Raw genomic sequence first — 18,385 nt, forward strand, 5'->3', positions numbered from 1 at the left:
TACTCCAGGTGTGGCCTCACCAGTGCCGAATAGAGGGGAATAATCACTTCCCTCGATCTGCTGGCAATGCTCCTACTAATGCAGCCCAATATGCCGTTAGCCTTCTTGGCAACAAGGGCACACTGCTGACTCATATCCAGCTTCTCGTCCACTGTAATCCCCAGGTCCTTTTTTGCAGAACTGCCGCTTAGCCAGTCGGTCCCCAGCCTGTAGCGGTGCATGGGATTCTTCCATCCTAAGTGCAGGACTCTGCACTTGTCCTTGTTGAACCTCAGCAGAGTTCTTTTGCACCAATCCTCCAATTTGTCCAACCATATCCCTACCCTCCAGCATATCTACCTCTCCCCCCAGCTTAGTGTCATCTGCGAACTTGCTGAGGAAGCAATCCATCCCATCATCCATATAATTAATGAAGATGTTGAACAAAACCGGCCCCAAGACCGACCCCTGGGGCACTCCGCTTGATACCAGCTGCCAACTAGACATGGAGCCATTCATCACTACCTGTTGTGCCTGACGATCTAGCCAGCTTTCTATCCACCTTATAGTCCATTCACCCAGCCCATACTTCTTTAACTTGCTGGCAAGAATACTCTGGGAGACCGTATCAAAAGCTTTGCCAAAGTCAAGATATATCACGACCACCACTTTTCCCATATCCAGAGCCAGTTATCTCATCATAGAAGGCAATCAGGTTGGTCAGGCATGACTTGTCCTTAGTGAATCCACGATCAGGAACAGTCAACACCTTCCTCTCCTTCAAGTGCTTCAAAACGGATTCCTTGAGAACCTGCTCCATGATTTTTCCAATGACTGATTCTCCTTCTTCCCTTTTTTAAAGATGGGCACTATATTTGCCTTTTTTCAATCGTCCAGGACCTCCCCCGATCGCCAGGTGTTTTCAAAGAGAATGGCCAATGGCTCTGCAATCACATCAGCCAACTCCCTCAGCACCCTCGGATGCATTGCGTCCGGCCCCATGGACTTGTGCATATCCAGCTTTTCTAAATAGTCCTTAACCTGTTCTTTCACCACTGAGGGCTCCTCACCTCCTCCCCATACTGTGCTGCCTAGTGCAGCTGTCTGGGAGCTGACCTTGTCTATAAAGACGGAGGCAAAAAAAGCATTGAGTAAGAACATAAGAATGGCCACACTGGGTCAGACCAAAGGTCCATCTAGCCCAGCATCCTGTCTTCCGACAATGGTCAATGCCACATGCCCCTGAGGGAATGAACAGAACAGGTAATCATCAAGTGATACATCCCATCACCCATTCCCAGCTTCTGGCAAACAGAGGCTAGGGACACCATCCCTGCCCATCCTGGCTAATAGCCATTGATGAACCTATCCTCCATGAATTTATCTAGATCTTTTTTTAACCCTATTATAGTCTTGGCCTTCACAACATCCTCTGGCAAGGAATTCCACAAGGTGACTGTGCGTTATGTGAAAAAATATTTCCTTTTGTTTGTTTTAAAACCTGCTGCCTATTAATTTCGTTTGGTGGCCCCTAGCTTTTGTGTTATGAGAAAGAGTAAACAACACTTCCTTATTTACTTTCTCTACACCAGTCATGATTTTATAGACCTCTATCATATCCCCCCTTAGTTGTCTCTTTTCCAAACTGAAAAGTCCCAGTCTTATTAATCTCTCCTTATACAGCAGCTGTTCCATACCCCTAATCATTTTTGTTGCCCTTTTCTGAACCTTTTCCAATTCTAATATACCTTTTGTGAGATGGGGCAACCACATCTGCAGGCAGTATTCAAGATGTGGGCATACCATGGATTTATATAGAGGCAACATGATATTTTCTGTCTTATTATCTATCCCTTTCTTAATGATTCCCAACATTCTGTTGGCTTTTTTGACTGCTGCTGCACGCTGAGTGGATGTTTTCAGAGAACATCTAAATCCACTGGATCCCCCTTGTCCACATGCTTGTTGACCAAAGAATTCTAGGAGATTGGTGAGGCATGATTTACTTTTATAAAAACCATGTTGACTCTTCCCCAACAAATTATGTTCATCTATATGTCTGACAATTTTGTTCTTTACTATAGTTTCAACCAGTTTGCCCGATACTGAAATGAGGCTTACTGGCCTGTAATTGCTGGGGTTACCTCTGGAGCCCTTTTTAAAAATTGGTGCCACATTAACTATCCTCCAGTCATTAGGTACAGAAGCTGATTTAAATGATTGTCATCTGTAACCTGTTAGTAGTCCTGCAATTTCACATTTGAGTTCCATCAGAACTCTTGGGTGATACCATCTGGCCCTGGTGACTTATTACTGTTTAGTTTATCAATTTGTTCCAAAACCTCCTCTGGTGACACCTCAATCTGGGACAGTTCCTCAGCTTTGTCACCTAAAAAGAATGGCTCAGGTTTGGGAATCTCCCTCACATCCTCAGCCATAAAGACCGATGCAAAGAATTCATTTAGTTTCTCTGCAATGGCTTTATCGTCCTCGAGTCCTCCTTTAGCATCTCGATCGTCCAGTGGCCTCACTGGTTGTTTAGCAGACTTCCTGCTTCTGATGTAGTTTCAAAACGTAAGAGCAAAATTTTTTTTTGTCTTTGGCTAGCTGTTCTTCAAATTCTTTTTTGGCATTCCTAATTACATATATATATTTTTAAGTACTTCAGCTTTTTCCACCTCATGTGTCACTAGGTTGCCTCCCCCATTCAGTAAGGGTCCCACACTTTCCCTAACCACCTTCTTGTTGCTAACAAACCTGTAGAAACCCTTCTTGTTACCTTTCACATCCCTTGCCAGCTGCAACTCCAATTGTACTTTGGCCTTCCTGATTTCACTCCTGCATGCTCGAGCAATATTTTTATACTCCTCCCTCGTCATCTGTCCAAGTCTCCACTTCTTGTAAGCTTCCTTTTTGTGTTTAAGCTCAACAAAGATTTCTCTGTTAAGCCAAGCTGGTCGCCTGCCATATTTGCTATTCTTTCTGCACTTCAGAATGGTTTGTTCCTGCGCCCTCAATAAGGCTTCTTTAAAATACAGCCAGCTCCCCTGGACTCCTTTCCCCCTCGTATTAGCCTGTACGTACCCTGTACCCCAACGCACGCTCTGTACCCGGTATCGCACATGCCTTGTACCCTGTACTCCATCGCACGTCCTGTACCCTGTATCTCACATACCCTGTACCGTCACACGTCCTGTACCCCACAAACGCTGTACCCCATCGCACACCTTGTACCCTGTATCGCACATGCCCTGTACCCCATTGCACACCCTGTACCACACATGCCCTGTACCCCATTGCACACGCCCTGTACCCTGTATCGCACATGCCCTGTACCCCATTGCACATACCCTGTACCCCCAATCACCCAGCATACCCTCAACCCACACGATATGCCGCATCACACACCGTGTACGCCCATCCCACCCCCGCCATACCCATCACACTGTGTACCCCATATGATCCCCCATGCACACCCATCCCATGTTCCCCCACCCCATGCCATGCCACATTCCTGTCCCACTCTAGGCAGCCCCCCCACCAATACACCCTGCTGTGCACAGTATCTACACAAATTCAGGACCACTTGCTTCCTGGGCTTCAGTTGTATCCAGAATCAACTCTGGGTCAACGGATACATTTTCAACCATCATAGGCTGACAGGCTTTTTCTGTCTGCTCTACAAACAGAAAAGAGCTGGAGAAACATTCCCCTTTAACAGCCAAACAGCTTGGGATCTCATTTCAGGCTTGACAAAGCCCTGGCTGGGATGATTTAATTGGGGATCGGTCCTGCTTTGAGCAGGGCGTTGGACTAGATGACCTCCTGAGGTCCCTTCCAACCCTGATATTCTATGATTCTATGATTCCCTTGTCCCAGCACACAGGGCTGTTCACAGACAACTGCTTGGAGACCAGGGTAGCTCCCTCCATAGGCAAGTCAATACCCCTGACAGGCACAGGAACGTTTCCTTCACTGTCACAATTCTCCACCCAGGTAACAGGTAAGGTGTAGGGATGCTCATATTCCACTAACCTCACCTTCCCAAACTGCTGACTAGCTAGACAAAGCCACCAGCTCAGAAGGCTGCCTAGGCTCATCTAAACTCTCTTTGCCGTCCCCTCCTTTAACAGCTGCTGTTTTCACAACTACTGTCTTATTACACGGAGCTACTTTAAGGACATCACTTTACCTGGGCCAGGCTTACTTTCCCAAGCTTTGCTAGCCAACAGTGTATCACTCACCAAGACTGTCCCCCTTCCTTCCTCAGTTTGGGCTTTAACCTGATCACCAGCTTTAATTTACTCTAGAGAAACATTTCCCTGAGCCTTATCTAATGCCAGATTCACTTCTGAGATACCAGACAGACACTCAGAAATGTTTTCCACATATACACTGCTTCTTTGCACAGACAAACAGCCTCAGACAAAACATTTGGAGAAACCCTCTGTAGGCAAATCCTTGCCCGTAGTGTAGACAGGTTCAGGATTATTTCTTTCCTGTGACTGATTTATGTCAACTTGACTGAACAAAGCTTTAATATCATCCCCGATCCTTAGGCAATAACTTCCTTACACCAGCTATAACTTCATGTGTAATGCCATTCCATTCAAGATAGATTCTGGCTAAAGGCACCCTTACAGCAAACTCATAGAGGATTACACTATTCACACTCTTATTTGGTAAATAATCCTCCTCTTTGACAAGATCCGCTTTAACAAGAGTGACGTTAGAAGATGTAATTTGCCCTAAACAGCTTTTACCCTTGACTTTTACATTCTCTGCACAAGTTATGGGGTTACCTTCACCTGAGCTCACAGTAAAAGCATTTACATAAAAGGTGGCAGTGTTGGGGTAAATTGGGTTACACACAGACAACTGCTTAGAGTCAAACAATGTACCAACGTTGTTCCAAACTGGATAGATTCTATCCCTATCTCTGTTGTTGAGAGGAGCTGGCTTTCCAGGATGATACAGTCGGTTCCTGTTGTTCCTTTATTCTTTTGATTTGGAGCTTAAGTCTGTCCATTTCTGCCTTAGCTTCTAGTTCCTGCAGTCAAATATATGCCATTCTTTGTTCACGTTCAAAACACCGGCGTTCTCTTTCAGCAGCTTCTCCTTCCAGATCAGCTATTTTTTGGTTTTGTTCAAGTTCTAGCTGCTGGTTTCTCACTGCAAGCATTTTCGCTGGGTCTGCTTCCTTATCACTGGCAATCAGGGTGACCAGATGTCCCGATTTTACAGGCACCGTCCCGATATTTGGGGCTTTTTCTTATATAGAGGCCTATTACCCCCCACCCTGTCCCAATTTTTCACACTCGCTATCTGGTCACCCTACTGGCAATTAACCGATTTTTCAGTTCCTGCTCTGGGGCCTTTTTCTTAAAAGACCGCGCTCTCTGTATGCACAATGGCGGGGGGGGGGGGGGGGGGGGCACTAGGATTGCCCAGGAAACTGTCAGTCAGGCTTCCCTAAATTGACTTGTCCTCCTCCACAGCCAGAGCTTCTCGTCCATCCGGCCACAGATCCTCTCCCCCGCCCACGGTACCCCAGAACCTCAGGCGGAGTCACTGATGTCCTTGGCTCCCAAAATGAATCGCGTCTCAGCAGATCCACCATTGGCACGAGTTCAAACCTGCAAGTGACCCATGTCCCAGGCTGCAGGGGAAGAGGAAACCCCCCCCAGGGCCTCTGCCCATCTGACCTGGGGGGGGGAAATTCCTTCCTGACCCCACCTCTGGCGCTCAGACCCACCAGCTGGACAGCTGGGAAAGGATTCCCTGTAGTAGCTCAGAGCCCTCCCCGTCTAGCGCCCCATGTCCAGCCATTGGGGATATTAGCTAAGAGCAGACAAGGCTGGGCCACATGCCATTGCAGGCTGCCTCATGGTCTCCTCCTCCCCCCGCCCACCCCCCCATCAGCCTCCTGGTCCCTTCAGCCGCCATCAGCCTCCTGGTCCCCTCCCGCATCAACCTCCTGGTCCCCGCCCCGCACCCGCCTCATGGTTCCCCTTCCCTCGCATCCACCTCTTTGTCCCCTCCCCTCAGCCTCATGGTCCCCACCTGTCCCATCAACCTCATGATCCCATTACCCCCCCCCCACCATCGACCTCATCGTCCTGTTCCACCCCTTACCCCCCACCAGCCTCTGGGTCTCCTCCTGGCATCAGCCTCCTGGTCCCCTCCCTTCCATTTCCGAGGATTGGGTTTGGCTTTGAAAAGACAGAGGTAAAAACAAAATCTTGTATGTGCATCTGTCCCCCGCCCCCGTCTTGTGGGTGGGTTCGAACCCTGGCCCTTCAGCACCATCACCCAGACTGCGGGCACTGGCATGTCAGGACTAGCTGTTATCTCTGAGGGGAGAAGTGCTGGGTACACAGGCGGGCCAGGGCACCCAACCCAGCTGTCTCTCTTCCTCACCCCCAAGGAGGGGGCTCCTGCCCTGTGTGGTGCTCCCAGGGGAGATGAGATGCTGGCAGAGGGGTAAGCCTGGGCCCAGGTGTTCCCAGTGCAGTGTCCGGTGGTGGTGTGAGCCCAGCCTGGGAACTGCCCACATTTCAGGAGCCCCCACCCTGTAGCTCAGGCCTGGGCTACGTGGGAAGTGTTTGCGGCAAGTGTGAATTTAAAGTGACCCACTCAGACGGTGCCATCCCTGGGGACGCTCTTCGCACCCATACAGCTCTTGTCAACAGTTGGTTTCAACGTGCTACCCAAAGTAGGTCGGTGTCATTATCCCCAGGTGGGGAAACTGAGGCACCGAGGGGCAAAGTGACTTGCCCTGGGTAACACAGCAGGCCAGTGACAGAGCCAGGAACAGGAATGAGTCTATCGACGAGGCTACACTGAGGACACCGTCTCAGTGTATCCCTGCTCCACATGCAGTGTCTGTCCCAGTGCAACCACATGGGTTCAGGGCTGATTTTCACCAACTTAGTCGGGCACATCCCGACACTGGGACAAAGGGAGAACTCCCTCCCCATCCAGCATGGCAACAACTCTGCCAGGCCCAGCACATTATCCCAGTATAACTGCCCTCATCCTCACAGGGCTGGACGGCTTTCACTACACTGGGATGAGTTTCCGGTGTAGACAAGCCCTGAGCTCATATCCCTGGGGAAGGGGGTTGAGCTAAACCAAACCCAGGTGCTCCTACCTCAGTGTCAGTGTGTGTGGGGGGCAGGGAGGAGGGGACGGACTCTGCAAGGGCCATTCTAGGTCATTTCCCTGGCTAGGCAGGGCCTAGTTACACCTGTAGAACTGGTCAGACTCTCCCATGTAGACAAGGATCAGCCACATGGGAAGGGAATTTCTGGGAGACAAAGCAAAGGCCCAAGGGTCCATTCAGCTGAACAGCAAAGATCGGCTGCAAACACTGGAGGGGGGAGAGCAGCTCACAAGAATTCTTTGTACTGGAGTGCGAGAGACAAACTACGTATACCGACACTGCCCCGCCCCACACACACCTCTCTGCACCCCCCAGCCCCCTTTCCACACCCCCCCAGCCCCCTTTCCACACCCTTCTCTCTGCACACGCACACCCCCACACCTCCAGCCCGCAGAGGTACGCAGGCCGGACTCAGATTGGGAGCCAGAGCTGCCCCACCGGGAACGTGGATTCCTTCCAACCCCTTTCACAGATGCTCATCACCACCGGACCCAGCACAGAGGCAGCCTCCCCGTGCACCTCAAATGCACAACCGGGAGGCTGAGCCCCCCAACCCCACCCCCAAGGTCTGGGTGAACTTTCAGACAACAGCGGTTCCAATAACCCTAGTACGGGGCTTCTCAACCCTCGATCTCCAAGCTCCTCGCCCGGGCAGGAGCGCCCCCCTTTCGCCCAGGGCCAGATGGAGGCCCAGAGGGGGAGTTGCTTGCCCAGGGTTGGGGGGCTGAGCAAGGCCCAGTGGCAAAGAGAACCGGATTCCATGGGGGCTGATCCCCCCCTTACCCCCAGTTCTGCCAGAGCTGTTGGGGAGAGGCAGATGGGATGCCAGCCATGCCCAGGGCGGTGCCTGGCGAGCTCGGCCTGCTGGGGGAGGCTGACAAGCACTGGGCGACTGGGCCGGGGAACGCTGGGGGGAGCTGAGCTCTGCCTCCATTTCCAAGGGAGAAATGCCCCCCTTCCCCACTCTATAGGCAGCCAAGACGAAAGCGAAACTGCCGCTCCCTGGGAGCAAACACCCTGGGGGCCCCAGCCACCCAGGGGACAAAGGGCTTCTGTGAGCCGGTGCTCATCTGTTCTGAAGACAGCAGATTGATGCCCGACTGCCAGGCCTGAGCACAGGACTTTGCCCTGCTCTGCCCGCAGGCTCCGCAGTGGCCTTGGGCACCTGCCTCTGCCCGGGCCGAGAGCAGAGCCCAGCCCTGCAGGGGAGGAGTGACGGGAGGAGGCTTCTCTGGGCACTGACTGCGCCAGGATCCAGCACAGGCTAATTTATGGTGTTGCCAACTGGCACAGCCTGGCTGCATGCCAAGCTACAGCCCAGCTGGCCACGGCTCTGCATCAGCCCAGCCACGGTCCTGGCCCTCGCCTTCTGAAGCCACTTGCCCCGGGAAGAATCCCAGGCAGGAGAGCGGGCACTGGTGTACGTGGCCGTGCGAGGGGAAGGCACTAATGGACCCAACTCCTTGTGCTTGGTACTGGCCTGCTAAGCCCTGCACGGGGGTGGAGGGCGGGGGTGGAGGGCGCAGGCATGGAGATAAAACTGCATCCAGCTAATCCCGGACTTCCCACCCCCAAACCCCTCCCCCGGGAGCTGGTCCCATCAGGGTCAGCAACAAACCTCTGAACTCAGGAGGAGACACCTGGAGCTTCCTACAGCTCAGCCCCCTATGCCCCTGGGGCTGCCAGGCCAGCCCAGAGCCCCTGAACCCCTCCCCCGCCCCCCCCCCCAGCCAGCACACAGCCCTCTGAACACCCCCTCACCCTCAGACCAGCACACAGCCCCCCTGAACTCCCTCCCGCACCCCCCAGCCAGCACACAGCCCTTCTCAACCCAGACCAAAACAGAGCCCCCCCACAGCTCCAGGCCAGCACAGAGCCCCCCCCATCCTCCTCTCCCCTAGTCCTGCACACAGCCCCCCGAACCCCTCTCCCGCCCCCCTCCAGCCAGCACACAGCCCCCCGAACCCCTCTCCCGCCCCCCTCCAGCCAGCACACAGCCCCCCGAACCCCTCTCCCGCCCCCCTCCAGCCAGCACACAGCCCCCCTGAACCCTTCTCCCACCCCTCTCCAGCCAGCACACAGCCCCCCGAACCCCTCTCCCGCCCCCCTCCAGCCAGCACACAGCCCCCCCTGAACCCCTCTCAACCCCGACCAAAACAGAGCCCACACACACAGGGCCAGGCCGGCACAGAGCCCCCCTGATCCCCCCCAGCCCCTGACACCGCGACCCCAGGCTGCAGCAGCGGCACGGGGTGGGGGGCTCCCGGGCACCCCGAGCGGCTGCAACCCCCCCGGCCCGGCCCGGCCCCTCGGGAGCCCAGCGCGGGCGTGGCCCTGCGACGGTCCCCGCTGCCCCAACCCTCGCCCCGAGCAGTGGGGAGCCGGTACCTGGGTCTGCATCGCGCCTCTGAGAGCGGCCCCTACGGCCGGGGCCCCCCGCGTCCGGCTCGGCAGGTGGCCACCCGGCGCCGCCGGTCGCCACCGTCCCTTTGACCGCTGGGGCTGGGCGAGCAGCTCCGGGAACTCCTGGGCAGCGAGCCGGCCCCGCCCTTCCTTGGGGCAGGACAGGGGCGGGGAGCAGCCGGCGCTGAGCCGCCTGGGGTTATGGGGCAGGGAGCCACCCCCACGGAGCCGCCTGGGGCTAGGGGGCAGGGTGCTGTGGGCACTGAGCCGTCTGGGCTATGGGGCAGGATGGGGGGGGGGGAAGTAGCCCTCACTAAGCCACCTGGGTTATGGGGCAGGACAGGGGCAGAGAGCAGCCAGCACTGAGCCACCTGGGCTATGGGGCAGGTAGCAGCCCGCACTGAGCCATGCCGGGCTATGGGGCAGGAAGGGTGTGGAGCTGCCCTCACTGAGCCATGCCAGGCTGTGGGGCAGGACGGGTGCAGAGCTGCCCGCACTGAGCCATGTCGGGCTATGGGGCAGGAAGGGTGTGGAGCTGCCCGCACTGAGCCATGCCAGGCTGTGGGGCAGGACGGGTGTGGAGCTGCCCGCACTGAGCCATGCCGGGCTATGGGGCAGGACGGGTGTGGAGCTGCCCGCACTGAGCCATGCCAGGCTGTGGGGCAGGACGGGTGCAGAGCTGCCCGCACTGAGCCATGTCGGGCTATGGGGCAGGAAGGGTGTGGAGCTGCCCGCACTGAGCCATGCCAGGCTGTGGGGCAGGACGGGTGTGGAGCTGCCCGCACTGAGCCATGCCGGGCTATGGGGCAGGACGGGTGTGGAGCTGCCCGCACTGAGCCATGCCAGGCTGTGGGGCAGGACGGGTGCAGAGCTGCCCGCACTGAGCCATGCCGGGCTATGGGGCAGGACGGGTGTGGAGCTGCCCGCACTGAGCCATGCCAGGCTGTGGGGCAGGACGGGTGCAGAGCTGCCCGCACTGAGCCATGTCGGGCTATGGGGCAGGACAGGTGCGGAGATGCCCGCACTGAGTCATGCCGGGCTATGGGGCAGGACGGGTGCAGAGCTGCCCGCACTGAGCCATGCCGGGCTATGGGGCAGGACGGGTGTGGAGCTGCCCGCACTGAGCCATGCCAGGCTGTGGGGCAGGACGGGTGCAGAGCTGCCCGCACTGAGCCATGCCGGGCTATGGGGCAGGACGGGTGTGGAGCTGCCCGCACTGAGCCATGCCAGGCTGTGGGGCAGGACGGGTGCAGAGCTGCCCGCACTGAGCCATGCCGGGCTATGGGGCAGGACGGGTGCAGAGATGCCCGCACTGAGCCATGTCGGGCTATGGGGCAGGACAGGTGCGGAGATGCCCGCACTGAGTCATGCCGGGCTATGGGGCAGGACGGGTGCAGAGCTGCCCGCACTGAGCCATGCCAGGCTGTGGGGCAGGACGGGTGTGGAGCTGCCCGCACTGAGCCATGCCGGGCTATGGGGCAGGACGGGTGTGGAGCTGCCCGCACTGAGCCATGCCAGGCTGTGGGGCAGGACGGGTGCAGAGCTGCCCGCACTGAGCCATGCCGGGCTATGGGGCAGGAAGGGTGTGGAGCTGCCCTCACTGAGCCATGCCAGGCTGTGGGGCAGGACGGGTGCAGAGCTGCCCGCACTGAGCCATGCCAGGCTGTGGGGCAGGACGGGTGCAGAGCTGCCCGCACTGAGCCATGTCGGGCTATGGGGCAGGACAGGTGCGGAGATGCCCGCACTGAGTCATGCCGGGCTATGGGGCAGGACGGGTGAGGAGCTACCTGAGTTATGGGGCTCCCGCATAATGGTGTGAGTATGCACACAAACACACGCATATGCATGGACACAGTTTTATGCTCACGTGGACATACCCAGGGCACAAGCCCAAACATGCCACACGCTCATGTACGCACATCTGCACCCAGACCAGCCCCCCTCTCCCCCCCGGTCAGGGGTCGGTTGCAGCTGCTGTGAGTCCCTGGGTGCTCCCAACGCCCCACCCCTCAGCCAAGCTGTCTCCAGTCGCTCTCACCTCCCCCTTGTGTGGGTGTTTGTTGGTGGGGGGCGGGGAGCGTAGGGCCCATCGCTGGTACCTGAGCCCCGCAAATGGGAATGCCCTACATGCCCTGGAGGGGAGAAGCCTCACTGACCCCAGCACAGCCCCCAGCCGGGCCAGCCTCAGCTGCCCCCAGATCCAAAGGGGCCCTCAATTTGGGGTGCAGGTGACTGGGACCTTGGCTGATTTCCAGTGGGGCCGCGCTGCAGGGTCATCTCCCCACAGTCGGGTGCCCACATTCGGAGAGCGTCCCAGGGGCAGGCTGGACGAGGCCTGAATTCCTCACAGGGGAGGGTCGGAGCCAGAGTCTGAGCCCTGGGTGTGCACACAGGCGTGATAAGATCTGCAGAACCCTGGTGTCCTTTCTGTTTTGCCACAAGGCGCCCTCTCTTGGGAACGCTTGGCTCCAAGAACCCCAGATTGGGACCACTCCCCCCTCAGAGCTGGAGCTCCCAGCCCCCCACTCTAACCACCAGACCCCACGCCGCTCTCAGAGCTGGAGATAGGGCCCAGCAGCCCTAGCTCCCAGCCCCCCACTCTAACCACCAGACCCCACGCCGCTCTCACAGCTGGAGATAGGGCCCAGCAGCCCTAGCTCCCAGCCCCCCACTCTAACCACCAGACCCCACGCCGCTCTCACAGCTGGAGATAGGGCCCAGCAGCCCTAGCTCCCAGCCCCCCACTCTAACCACCAGACCCCACGCCGCTCTCAGAGCTGGAGATAGGGCCCAGCAGCCCTAGCTCCCAGCCCCCCACTCTAACCACCAGACCCCACGCCGCTCTCAGAGCTGGAGATAGGGCCCAGCAGCCCTAGCTCCCAGCCCCCCACTCTAACCACCAGACCCCACGCCCCTCTCACAGCTGGAGATAGGGCCCAGCAGCCCTAGCTCCCAGCCCCCCACTCTAACCACCAGACCCCACGCCGCTCTCACAGCTGGAGCTCCCAGCCCCCCACTCTAACCACCAGACCCCACGCCGCTCTCACAGCTGGAGATAGGGCCCAGCAGCCCTAGCTCCCAGCCCCCCACTCTAACCACCAGACCCCACGCCGCTCTCAGAGCTGGAGATAGGGCCCAGCAGCCCTAGCTCCCAGCCCCCCACTCTAACCACCAGACCCCACGCCGCTCTCAGAGCTGGGGCCAGAACCCAGGAGTCCTGGCTCTGAGCCCTCCTCCTTTAACCAATTGCCCCCACTTCCCTAAGCCGAGAAAGGAACCCGGTTGTCCTGATTCCAGGTCTCTGCCCACTCTAACCACTAGACCCCACTCCCCCGCCAGAGCTGGGTAGGGACCCGCCTGCACCCATAGATCACAGCCATCAAGTCAGCCAGTGGATTTTAGAGCACTTAGAAAACCCAGCTGGTGAACAGCGAGGAGCCGAGGGAAGGACAAGCCCTTCCCAGCCCCTTCTTGCCCATCCCTGGAGCTAAGGCTGTGTCTTTCGGCGCTAAAACTTTAGTCGTTCGGGGGTGTGAAAAAGCACCCCCCCCCCCCGTGCGACAAACGTTTTAGCGCTGAAAAGCGCCAGCATGGACAGCGCTTTATGGCGACACAGCGACCCCCCCTTGTTCGGGGTGATTATTTTTGATCTCCGGGAGAGCTCGCCCCCGGCGATGGAGCGTGAGGACACTGCCCACGTCACAGCGCTGCCGCGGCCATACCATAACGTAACCCCACGTCTGCGCCCTGCGATCGGGGCAGGCAACGCTCCAGGCTCTGCTTCCCCCCAGGGCCTGCCAGAGCTCCCAGCCAAGCCTGTGGGGCAGGAACTCTCCTTGTTCGGACTCGCCCAGAGGCCAGCAAAGCTCTCCGGGGAAATGCCAAGTCTGTGTGTGGGGGGGGACGACACGGAGCGAACCCGTTTTCCAGCACACACCCGGGGATCGAACAGCGAAAACTCTGCCATGTCTCCCCTTGTTTGTGTCTAACAGGCACAATTGCAGCCCCCCCCCACCACACACACACACCACAGCCCCGTGGGGCTCAACACCTTGGGGTGCCCCATGGAGGCCTCTAGACAAAGGGGAAGCCAGGCCGCCCCTCTGCAGCTCCCTGCCTGGCTCAGATGCCAGCTGTGCCCAGGCCAGCAATGGGCAGAGCACCTGCTGTGCCCGGTGCCACGCAGGTCCTGAGGCTAGGAGCCCTGCCCAGAGGCTGCCCCCCAGCAGCAGGACAGGAGCCCTGCTGGCATGGCACTGGGACCCTGGGGGGCAGGGAGCCCGTGAGTCACATCCCCAAGCTCCGGAGGCGCCGACTGAGACCAGGAAATGACCCCCAGGCCGGAGGGCTGCAGACGGCAGGAAACGGGGCTGGCTCCCTCTGCACTGAGCTGGCAGCCCGGGCAGGAGCCGAGGAGGGGGCAGCGGACCGCAGCACACAGGGCTCGTGTCCACAGGAGGAAGGACTGGGGTCTCGCAGCTCAAGAAAGAGCTGGGGAGCCAGGACTCCTGGGTTCTATCTCCAGCTCTGGGAGGGGAGTGGGGTCTAGTGGTCAGAGCAGGGGCATGGGAGCCAGGACTCCTGGGTTCTATCTCCAGCTCTGGGAGAGGAGTGGGGTCTAGCGTATGCCTACACTGCAAAAATAACCTCGCAGCAATGAGTCCCAGCGTCCAGGTCAATTGACTCGGGCTATGGGGCTAAAAATAGTCGTGTAGACTCTGAGCCCCACCCACCTCCCTGGGATTCAGACTACACTGCTGTTCTTGTCCTCACAGTCCGAGCCCGCGAGCCGGGGTCTGTAGAGCAGGGTCTGAGACTCACGGCTGCAGAGTTTGTTCTTTGCCACTTAGACCTACCCTGGTGGCTTAGAGCAGGGGACAGGGACAGGACTCCTGGGTCTCCCTCCCCCACACACCCCCCATTTGCCTTGCTTTGCAATCTGCAGTGACCCTCTGCCTGCCCCTCTCTGCATCAGGGACAGGAGTTAATTCTCCGGACCTGCTCCCTCGGGGCACCCTGGCGCCTCTGCTGAAACGTGCCCGGCAGGGCTTGGGTTGTTGGGCCTGCTGGGGGCTGAGAGCCCCTGGCTGGGGGCCGAGGGGGTGTTCCTTGCCCTAGAGCCTGCAAGGAGCCCAGCTGTCTCACTTCTTACTGCCACGCCAGCTGGCAGCTTTCTGTGCCAGTCTGGGCCACCCCGCACCGGTGGGGCAGAGGCACCGACTCCTGCCATCAGGCTGGCAGGCGAGTAGATGCCCCTTTCCAGCCATACAAGAGACGAAGGAGACCCCTGCCCTGCGGAGCCGACAATGGGGGGCGGGGGCGGGGCACAGGGTATGGGAGTGGCTCTGGGGACAGTGACAGGGGCAGATGAGATGCAGGCCAGGACTGGGGAGGCCCCTCGGGAGAGGAACTGTCTGCCATGTGTTCGTACAGCACCTAGCACCAGGGGGCGGGGGCCGATTTGTGGCTTCTGGGTGATACGGCATCACAGATCCCCCCACCCCATCCCCAATCGCCCCACACACACCCATGCCCCCGTCACCCTTGCACCCCTCCCTGTCAGGAGCGGCTGCTCTGGGCTGACAGACAGGAGGCGCTGAGGCCAGCACAGAAGCAGGGGCTGCAGGATGGCCCCCGGACAAGCCCAGGGACAGAGACCTTGCAGGGTGCCCAGGGAGAGGGGGGCAGACAGTGCATTTGGAGGGTAATACAGTAATTACCAGCAGCCAAAGCCAATGTGCCTGGAAGCTCTGCTCCCAAGGCAGGGCCAGCGGGGGTTCCCCTCTGCACAGCATGGGAGCAAAAGTCCAAAGGTCCAGGGATCAAACTTCTGCAGAGTCTGGCCACGTTGCATGGTGAGGAAAATTGACTGAGGTCTAGTGGTTAGAGCAGGGGGGCTGGGAGCAGGGACTCCTGGGTTCTAACCCAGCACTGGGATGGGAGCAGGCTCTAGTGGTTAGAGCAGGGGGGCCAGGGAGCCTATCCCTGGCTCTGGGAGGGGAGTGGGGTCTAGTGGTTAGAGTGGGAAGCAAGGACTCCTGGGTTCTATTCTTGGCTCTGCGGCAGAGAAAGCGTCTGTAGACTTTTCTCCCCCTGTGACAAAGGGGCGCTGGCACTGGCTGGCCTCCTAGGGCCACGAGATTGGCAGGTGCCAGGTTTCCTGCCTCTGCCCTGCTGTGGGGGCCTGGGTGAGTCCCTGAGCCTCAGGCTCCCCGGGGTCAAACTGTACTTTGGTGCTGGATGGGGCTGGGCAAAGTTGGGAGAGAGAAGGGCGAAGGGGAGCAGAGAGATAAAAGAGAGGGGTAGTTGGTGGGCGGGCAAGAGCCAGAAGGATGGGGGAATGGGTGACAGATGGGAGGAGGGAGAAGAGGGATGTGGGGGTGGGGCAGCCATGGGGAAGGGGGGATGTGGGGTGGGCAAGGGGGGCTGGGCAGGCACAGAGGGACATGGCCCAGTCTAGCAGACACATGGACGGGGGAGGGCCCGTTTTCCCTTCCCAGGGTCCCAGTCCCACTGGGCCCCCCCAAGGGATGCAGCACCAAGCCAAGGCCAGTAAGTCCAGCCTGGCTGGGGAGCCAGCCCCACCCCACAGGGACTGACTTGAGATCAGGGACTTCCCACCACAGGGCTGGCTGCTGCCGGGGCTTGTGCCCATCTGCCTCGTCAGGGGAGCCCTGCTTGGACCATACCAGGACCAGGCTGCGTTGGGCTTGCCAGGATGGTGAAGGCAGCAGCTGGGCAGAGACGTGGCTCATTCCCATTCACTTGGCACCAACAACTCCAATCAGCTGGACACGTACCCAGCACCGGCTCCGGCTCCCCCTGCTGGCAGGGCACGTACCCAGCACCGGCTCTGCACCCTGCTGCATCCCCGACAGTGGCTTAATGACCCTGACATACCACACAGCCTGCCCCAGCCCTGTGGCTCCCTGCTGTGAGGCTCACGGACACACAGAATCCTGGGGGAGAAGTGGGGTCTAGTGGTTACAGCAGGGAGTTAAGCTGCAGGACTCCAGGTTTCTGATTCCTGGCTGAGTCCCTGACCTGCTGTGAGACACTGGGCAGCTCTCTTCCCCTCCCTGTGCCTCAGTTTCCTCCCTCCAGGGGACTGGTCCTGCCCGGCATCTGGGGATATTGGTGAAGCGCTTTGGGCCCCTTGGCTGGCTGGAGTGAGAGCCGGGCAGGGGCAGCGGGTGGGGGGAATGGGGATGGCGGCTCATGGGAGCAGGAGTCCCGCACACCCCCCTTACCGTGCTCTGAAGGTGACTCTGGGGCTCACTCCATCTCCTGCCTGCTGGGACACAGCCGCACTGGCCAGTGGCTCCGCAGTGAGCTGGACGCCTGGAGGAGATGGAGGGTGTCGGAGCGGGGGGGCTGGTTTCCTGAGAGGAAGCCCTTCCCTGTGGCCCTGGCTGGAAGCCTCCCACGCCGCAGCAGGGTAATCACCGGTTTTTCTGGGCTCGGGAGACTGCACCGGTATCTGTCTGGAGAGCGGCTCCCCCCCCCCCCCCATGCCCCAGGGGAGCATCAGCACAGGGTTAGCTCTAGGGGGCGCTGCTGGGGGGCTGGCATCAACGTGGGACTGCGGATCTGGGGAGAGGCCAGTCAGGCTCCCAGGGGCCTGGTCCCAAGTGCAGCCACCGGTGCCGGCTCAGGCTGGGCCCAAAGAGCTGCCGTCGGGCTCGGGGTGCGTCGCTCCTGGGTGCCAGAGAACGGGGCCCAAAGGAGCTGCCTTGGGCACCAGGGGAGGGCTGGAGCAACCCCAGGGCGTTCTCTATGGTGCTTCCAGACACAGACCTGCAGCTCCCCCCGGTTCTCCGGCTCCCCTCACCACAGCCACCGCTCCAGCTCCATCCTCAGATCAGTTCGAGTCTGTGCCCCCTGCTCCTGCTGGGAGGCTGGTCCAGACCTGCCCCCTCCATGGGGTGACAGACATCGATCCCTGGCCAGCTGTGCTGGTGCCAACACTGTCCTTGTGCTTCACGAGCTCTGCGCCCGCCCTGGCGTTCACCCCTGCTCCGGGCAGCCAGCACTGCCAGCCAAAGAGCCCAGCAGTGCCCGTCTCCTGCTCTCCAATATTAATTATTGTCATGACCGAGTGCCAAGGAGCCCGGCCCAGGACCCCGCTGTGCTCGGTGCTGTACAAACCCAGGACCAAGGCGTGCATGGTGCCCGAACAGCCCAGCAGCCCGTCCCAGCATCTGCGCCGGTCTGAACTCCTCGTCCTTGCACATGGGTGGCCAGATGGGCGCACGGGGTCCAGAGGGGCGTGACCACTGCCCTGTGCAATGGCAGCAGAGGGAAGGGCGACCTGGCTGGGAAGAGGGCACCCAGCGAAGGCCCCAGTGTGGGGCAGAGATGGGCTCTCCCCAACTGCAGGTAGCAAGGTCCCCTGGCCAGGGTTCCCACCTGCTCCCCCACACACAACGTGCGAACCCCCATCGCCCCAGCCAGTGTCCAGCATTGGAGCCCCCCACAGGGTTGTGGTACGTGAGGTACCCCCCTGAGCAGAGCCCGTGAAGCCCCTGGTGCCCCTCCCCAGGCTGGCACTGCCCCAGCCCTCTGAGCTCCACCCTGCTGGGATAAAGGGCAGGTGCCCGTCTATCAAGGCTGATTCCCCACTCCGGCACTTTGAGTGCGGAAGGTGGGGACCCACAAGGATTCAAACAAAATTAATATTGGCCATTCCAGGCTGGTATCAAACTCCCACGGTTACAGCTTCTCTCTGGCCTTGGATGGGGAGATGCTGCCACCACCCAAGTGCAAAAAAAACCCCTTTTTAGAGAACCCAGAAAGGCGCATTGGGAATTCCTTCCTGTGGGGTGCCCTCAAGCCCTT

General features: G+C 59.0%; 1 protein-coding gene across 1 annotated transcript in view; it reads right to left on the reverse strand.

The window, feature by feature from the left end:
* Positions 1–16,926, reverse strand: part of EXOC3L2 (exocyst complex component 3 like 2) — a 35,248-nt gene extending 18,322 nt beyond the window's left edge. The window contains 1 exon segment of the mRNA XM_037884457.2: positions 16,798–16,926. The gene's annotated coding sequence lies outside the window, so the exon portion shown is untranslated.
* Positions 16,927–18,385: the final 1,459 nt, after the last annotated feature.

The sequence above is a fragment of the Chelonia mydas genome, chromosome 23, assembly GCF_015237465.2.
Source record: "Chelonia mydas isolate rCheMyd1 chromosome 23, rCheMyd1.pri.v2, whole genome shotgun sequence".
In the NCBI taxonomy this organism is placed as follows: Eukaryota; Metazoa; Chordata; order Testudines; family Cheloniidae; genus Chelonia; species Chelonia mydas.